Source organism: Chiloscyllium plagiosum, chromosome 20 (assembly GCF_004010195.1).
Source record: "Chiloscyllium plagiosum isolate BGI_BamShark_2017 chromosome 20, ASM401019v2, whole genome shotgun sequence".
Lineage (NCBI taxonomy): Eukaryota > Metazoa > Chordata > Chondrichthyes > Orectolobiformes > Hemiscylliidae > Chiloscyllium > Chiloscyllium plagiosum.
Window position 1 is genome coordinate 9,439,516 of NC_057729.1, and position 8,207 is coordinate 9,447,722.

At 39.0% G+C, this 8,207-nt stretch overlaps 1 protein-coding gene across 1 annotated transcript in view; it reads right to left on the reverse strand.

Moving 5' to 3' along the window:
- The window catches only part of LOC122559952 (solute carrier family 12 member 5), a 761,291-nt gene that overhangs the window by 326,968 nt on the left and 426,116 nt on the right, over nt 1-8,207 (reverse strand). The gene's annotated exons all lie outside the window — the stretch shown is intronic.

An 8,207-nucleotide genomic window follows, 5' to 3' on the forward strand; every position in this document is an offset into this window, starting at 1 on the left:
CTGCCTTCCTAACCTGCAATCTTCTTCCTGACCTCTCCGCTCCCACCCCACTCCGGCCTATCACCCTCACCTTGACCTCCCTCCACCTATCGCAATTCCAATGCCCCACCCCAAGTCCCTCCTCCCTACCTTTTATCTTAGCCTGCTGGACACACTTTCCTCATTCCTGAAGAAGGGCTTATGCCCGAAATGTCGATTCTCCTATTCCTTGGATGCTGCCTGACCTGCTGCGCTTTTCCAGCAACACATTTTCAGCTTTTTCAAAATGTGGTCGTGGTTGTAATGTATAGAAACAAGTCAAACTTTGTACACAGCAAGATTCCAGAATGAAGACAAAGTAATGACTTGATAATTTGCTTGAATGATGTTGTCTATGTTGGTTCGTGTGTGTTTTCAGTAAAGAAGATGGTCACGTACCCAAGGGATGAAACGTAATTGGGGACCAGACAGCTTTGAAGTCATAGAATCATAGAATCCCAATAGACCAGAAAGAAACCATTTGGCCCATCAGATCTGCACTGATTCTCTGAAGAACATCCCACTCAAACACAGCATCCCCCTCATCCCAGTAACCCTGAAAAAGGGCGAGGAAAGAGTTTGAGAAAGGGGCCATGTACTGCTATATACACAGACTGTGGATTTTGGGGTCAGAAGGAGCAGCTGTCCACAGAGCGCCATATGTCTCAGAGATGCCTGCATTCTTGGATGGATTCAAAACATGACGGATGGAACTTCAGTTGGAATCCATGCAGGGTAAGGCCGAGTGGGAGACAGTCATTGAGGAAGGAGATGTGGCTGTGAACTGAGTCTTGGCAAACACTTTTATCAAACATACAGAGGGAAAATGAATGCAATGGAGGAGAGCAGGAAAAACAGATTAAAACAGAAATCCCATCAGACAAAAGAGCAGAACTTCTTCAAAGTGGACCTACGTTGAAGAGAAGTGGCAATGTGGAATTCTCTGCCACAGAATGCAGATTGAGGCCAAAACAGTGAATGTTTACAAGGAGTTGAATATAAATCTTGGGGCTTAAAGGGATCAAAGGGTATGGGACAAAAGCAGGAACAGGTTTAATCAGCTCCCTCTTGTCTTCTATACAGGAAACCAGGTCCCACTAACTGAACCCTACCACCCGAGCTTCTCCTATGACTAAAATATACAAACTTCAAGAGGGCATGTACTAAAAGCTGCTTAAATGGGATATCTGATTGAGAGTATTGAATTGGATGATCAGCTATGATCACATAGAATGGTGGTGCAGGTTCAAAGGTCTAAATGGCTTCCAACGGTTCCTTTTTTCTATGTTTCTGTACATTTTTCAAATAAAATCAATAAAGTTGACTATTGTCTATTATACTTTTGGATTCCAGATGTTTTTGCCTTCTATTTTTGAGCCAAGCTTCTATTATCTTCCCAACCTATAAAGTTAAGCTAACTGGTTTATTCTTGTTTCCATCTGGCTTTTTTTAACAATGCTTGATCTTCTTTTACTTGGATGTCATTAATATCCTTTACCGTGTAGAGTGTGATTATTGATGTGCAAGGTGAATGTATGTTTCAGTAGCAGACAGTTTGACCTGGGGGTCATTACTGAAGTATGATCACTGACAACAGTGCAACAATGAAGATTATGTATAAGAGGAGGAGTGTTTTTAAGTAAAGACAATGGAATCATCATATCCTTTCAAGAATTCCACCCACTACTCGTAGTTGAACTCGGAACTGAGCAGAGTTCAAGGTGAAAGTAATGATCGAAGTACATCATTGTCTTTATTTTCTGATAATTAATGAAGCAATCATTTATTCACAGTTGATGTGAACAAGCACGAGCAGATTTAAACTTAAACATTATACTTCTCTCTACAAGTTCTTCATTTCTGGCACGAATCATTCTAACACCTTTCCTGAAGGGATTAAATTGATTGCATAGAAACAATGAACAAAATGAGAAAATAAACCTTAACTTGATGGCCAAGAAAGGCAGACTCTTTTTGATTGTTCTAAATCAAAGTCACTTCATCACCCCTAACACCGGGAAACAATCCAGATTTCGAAAATTAAACATCACTGCTTACTTCAATGAAACTACAGAGTACAAAACTTCAGTTTTCTGACAATTTCACGAATGTCACAGACCAAGAGAGAAGAGTGGAAAGTAATGCACTTGTGACACACACACACAAGATGATTAGCAGTTAATTTCAATTGTGTGCAATGCACCACTGAGCAAACCATCAAGCTGAACCTATCTAAAGCTACATCTCTTGAAAATGATTGAACATACTTAAAGCAATGGTTGGTCCAGAGGATTTGCAATCAAGAAAGCGGTGAAATGGCATTCAAAAATAAATTGGACATGCATTACTAACTGATTTTACCAATTAGTTAAATAAAATCTTTACTTAAATCATACCCAAACCATTCGCCTGCATTAACAAAAATTTAGAGTTGATTCCTTACTTGGGATGCTGCCAGTTATTTTATTTTCAAGCTAGTATAAAGAAGAAAGCAATATATATGGAGGAGTGAAGGACAGAGTTCAATGTGTCAGCAGACATAATCCAAGCAGAAGCAGCTTCAATTCAAAATATAGCTAAAAAAATGTAATGCATTTATCCACAGATTAAGAGCAGTTCAATGCAATTATTTCTAGTCCCTGCCGACAATTTGCTAACTAGATCTCGGCTGGCAGCTGAGTACAATCACACCATTTGTAAGAGTATTTGTTTCACATTATACAGGTCTCTTGTCTGTCTGACATCGCAATCTGCTGGCTTCACTCAGAATGCTTTGTCAGCCTTAACTCTCAACAAGATAGAAAAGTTTCTCGTGAAGGCATGTTTCATCTCAGGGAGGGAAAAGGTGACATTATACAAGTGGACTGATCACTTCCATGAAAACTTGGCACGTTTAAAATCAAAACCAAAATCCAGATTGCAATCACTCAAACTGGTGTTTACACTTCTATTGACAAATAGGAATAAGGATATATTTTCTTCCTCATCAGTGCATTATTAATAAACCAGAAGTTTCTGCAGCTTGCAAACATGAAATGCCTGGCATTCCTTAAGTTGCCCCTATCTGGTTAATTTCTATGAGTATTTGCAAGCAAGTTGCTGCTGGTGGAAGATCACTCTCTGCAGGGCATCTGGCATCTATCTGAACAGAACAAACAGTTATGGGTCTCCTTTAGCTAGTGAAGAACCAAACTTTTCACAGCATAGGGTGAGAACCAGGAAGTGTTTGCTTTCAATGTCATATTACATACTGAATGTGAAATAATGAGAACAAAAAGAAGGAATATATTAAAAAAAGAAAGTAGGTAAATACATTTAAAACAGAATGAGACTCCACACTTGTAAAAGTTAACTTTCAGGGCATGAAAAACATCATGAATTAGAAACCATGCATCTGAACTTATTCAACTTTGCCACTTATCTATATAGCTTCAAATACCAAAGCTTAAATGAATCTTTCTAACCTGAGCTTACGTATTTGCCTGTAACTGCACAAAGTGACACTAGACTAGTTATAGCCTACACAAAACTGACAATGTGTCTATATGTGTGAGACTTCTCTTATCAAAAATACTGTAGATTGGGAGCTAATGTCCTATGTTATTATTCTTTTTATGTACACACATTCCCTACTGAATTGTGAGGGATCAGAATTATTGGGTGTGTAGTGATTGAAATGAGGAATCTCATCATGTGATTGAAAGGCCATCAATTGACCCACACTCACTTGTTCACAAAGTTTGGAGATGCTGGTGTTAGACTGGGGTATAAAAGTTAAAAATCACACAACACCAGGTTATAGTCCAACAGGTTTAATTGGAAGCACACTAGCTTTTGGAGCACCGCTCCTTCATCAGACAGCGCTCTGAAAGCTAGTATGCTTCCAATTAAACCTGTTGGACTATAACCTGGTGTTGTGTGATTTTTAACTTGGTTCACAAAAGACCAACTGTGCAATATCAGGCAGTGGTAAGGCCACCTGCTGATTTGCCCTTGGAATCAAGGCCCCAGGGGCAGAAGTCCAGCCCAGGAAGAGTTAATGATCAGTCAGAGGCTGGCCTCTCTTATGCTTCACAGCACCACACAGCAAGCTTTGGAGTAAGGGATCAACATGTAGATCACATGCAGCTGATGACACGATCCCGACATAAGCAAAGTAGAGAGTAGAGTCCGAGTTGGAGACTGAGAAAGAAGTAACACTCCATGTGAGACTGTGACAACATATACGGGTGAATAAGGTGTTGGAAGTACTTTGCCATGCGTACACCCATATTATTGGTAGATTAGAGCTCATAATAATTGATCAATCAAATCACCAATGAGGGACTTGGGCATATCAAGCCTAAGATAAAGGGCAGACTACACCATGGTGCAGATGTTCCCTTCATGGTCAACCTTCATTCCAAACCAGTGTAGCAGGCAACAGTTAGAAGCAACTAATGGCAAAGATTTGAAATACCCACAGGTGGTTATCTACAAACAGTGAGTCAAAGGAAAGAGCAAAACCGACCTTGAAGGGAAACAGGGCAAGGGAAATGATATGAGAGGAAAAAAAGCTTTCAGTACAGCAGAGAATTTAGGAGAAGCAAACATTGCAAAAGCAGCAAATATTACAAGATCTTGATGTGGAGATGCCTGTGTTGGACTGGGATGGACAAAGTTAAACATCACACAACACCAGGTTATAGTCCAACAGGTTTATTTGGAAGCACTAGCTTTCAGAGCGCTGCTCCTTCATCAGGTAACTGTTACCTGATGAAGGAGCAGTGCTTCAAAAGCTAGTGCTTCCAAATAAACCTGTTGGACTATAACCTAGTATTGTAGATTTTTAACCTCATTACAAGATCTGGTAGACTTTGGAGGAAAAATGCCTTTGCAGGCAGATCACATTATAAGCACTACCCCTGTGATCAGGAACATTGAGTCACTATTGTAATGACAGAGATAAACCTAGTTTAAAAGATATAGAACAACCTCAGGATTGCAGTTAACAATTCAAAAACAGCAGGCTCATGATGCTTTTACATGCAATAGGACCTGTGGCAGATAATGTCATGGTGAGGCAAGGAATTGAACTGGCTGTAGTATTACTTAAGGGGGTATTAAGTGCATATGACACTTACTTTGTTCTGAAGAAAAATTTAATTATTAAGCAAGCAAGGTTCAACCAGAGAAGTCAGAAATAGGGCAAGTCTGCTAGAGCATTTATAATTGAGGTTTTCAAGCTACCGTGGAAACAGCGTGGCTTTAAAAGATAAATTAGTCTGCTACTAGATAATCATTGGTGCAATTATTAATCCTACACAAGACTTCTTACAAATAGAGGAAAATCTAATTGTAGAATAGGCTGTGAATTATACACGGTAAACTAATCAGTGACGGCAAAACCATGATGTACTCAGATGGAACACTGAGGCTTCAGAAGCGACTGTTTCTGTGGTAGACCCCAAAACGTTGATCCTTCCTTCAGAAAGCCCACAAAAACTGCAGAGAGATTACGAAACAAGAATTCCTCATTTTGTTATACAGGGTACTTATACAAATAAAAGTGCATAAGAGGGGAATTACATGTTAGCTCTAAGGGAAAGCATGTCATTTTAACAATATCGTTAATAAGAAAATGCTTTCAAGGACAGAAGACAAGTACAAGCTTCAATTATTGTTCGAATCCAAGGTATAGGATATAAAGAAAACCTATCAATAGACTTTCTATGAAAATTTAGGATTCTAACAAGAAGCTATGGTCAATGATATTAGCAATAAGAGGCTTCAAAACAGAACTTGAATAGCTGCCATTTCTGTTTTAGCAGACCTTTTGGAATGGCTGAACAGGGTCAAATTCAGCCAATCAATGTTAAACTGCAAGAACCAGGAAGCACAGACTAAGAAGTCAAAGAATGAATTACTACAATTCTTTGCAACAAACAGAAGAGAATTACTTCAATTTGTTATGCTTTAAACAACTGACAAACATCTTTGCTCAACAGAGAAATGTTCAAAGTCGGATCTTTTACAGAAATGTGACAAATTCTAATAGGACCACAGTTACATCTCTGATGAAGAGCCTCCTAGCCTCAAAACATGAGCATGCTCTCTCTCCATGGATGCTGCCTGACCTGCTGTGATTTTCAGGTTTTTTTGTTTTAAGTACAGATTCCAGCATCTGCAGTAATTTGCTCCTAGGACCAGTAGAGAGATATCCTTAAGAACAAATTCCTGAAATTGTTCACAGGGCTAAGAAAGTTGAAAATGAAATATCAATCTGATGTCACATAACAAGCCGATTTGCTTATTTACACCAAGGAGAGTATTGTTGTGTTTTGCCCCACTGTCAGTATACCTTCAAGACACATGCTGATAATGTCAACACTGTGTCATAGTTCATGACCTAAAGATACAAGAATCTCAGACTTCATTTAATTTGGGCCACTTGAAGCAGGACAAACTGATGAAAGCGTGCTGCTATTGGTGGCCAAATGACTTAATGCTAGCCCAGACATGGATTTGACTGTGAATGTGATATTTGAATATATTAACTTTATACAATGTCTTTCGGAGCTTTCAATACCACATTACCCATGTCTGAGTTCCTTATGTTATGCAGGATAGCAGAAGCATTGGCAAATTAAGTAAAGACACCCTACAGATGACAGCAAGCAGTGTGATTATCCAGAAAGGAGCAACTCCAAGATCATGGTGGGTGATACTTGAAAAAGGAATGGAAGATCAACTAGGTAACAGCACTGGATATCAAAGCATTAGACAAGCAGCAGCAGCATCAGTTTATGTGAGAACAAATAATCATTGGCAAGACAGGTGTACATTGTTTCCAAATGAAGGACATTTTTTCCAGTTGGAAGACCTGCCTGCCTTTAAAATAATCCTGAGTGTTTGCAGTTCCAGTTTTTAAAACAAGGCAGTTGAATGGTCCCTAAAATATAGTTACAAAATTTTCCTGAAGAAGTATAAGGCTAGAAGAGTAAACTTAAATTCAGTTTCTTGCATTATCAAACCTTACTTGTGCACAAAGGTCAATTATTTCTGCCATTTTTTTTCTTCCAATGCAACGCAAAAGTATTGGGAAGCACACTTGACATCATCATTCCTTATTTGGTACAAATGCCACCTCAATGCTGAAATCAGGAAATTATAGGCTTGATATTTTTGACCTATAAGACTGTCGCTCTGGAAGCACCTTTCTGAAGGCACTAAGGGAGCAGTATCTGTCAAAAATAAAGGGAAACACAAGCAGAAAAGGGAAAAATAAAAGGAGAGAGAAACAAAATCAATAAAATGAATACACAACCATTGCAGTGCACTCTATTCCTGAAAAAAAGAAAAAACCTTTTTGAGAAATAGATGGGACTTGTCCATTGTGGACCAGGCAACCAATGATATCATTGATGAATTACAATTTCTCAAAAAAATTTATGCAGTTTTATTTTACCAATCAAGCAATAGATCTCATTCAAGGTAATGATCAACTTTAGGATTGAAAGATGACTCTTGTCATATAGGCAGCAATCCCAAAAGTCTATTGACCCATTGATCTGAAGATGCCCAGCAAACAGCAACAGCATGAGTGTAACGTTTCCAAAGAAGAACTCTCAGAAGCTCATTGAATTAGTATTCACTGTGTTAGCTACACCAGTTAAAGCCTTGAGGAAGGATCTTCTGGGCAATAAAAGGGCCATACGATCGACACATTACTTGGGTGTAGCAAACACTATTTCTGAGTGAGTTTTGAGAAGACCTGTAGCTCAGGTTGAGGTTCTGGTTGTAGGTTTGCTTGCTGAGCTGGAAGGTTCATTTCCAGATGTTTTGTCACCATACTAGGTAACATCTTCAGTGGGCCTCCAGGTGAAACACTGCTGCTGATTCATGCTTTCTATTTATATGTTTGGATTTATTTGGACTGATGATGTCATTTCCTGTGGTTATGTCATTTCTTGTGGTGATGTCATTTCCTGTTCTTTTTCTCAGGGGGTGGTAGATGGGGTCTAACTCAATGTGTTTGTTGATAGAGTTCTTGATATCAACTAGCCACAAAAAGACATGACACTCTCTCATTAGTATCCTTACATACAGAAAAGGAAGGTCACCACTTCAACTGGGCCAACACATCCTTCCTAGGACAAGCCAAACAGAGACATACATGAGAATTCCTAGAGGCATGGCATTCCAACCAG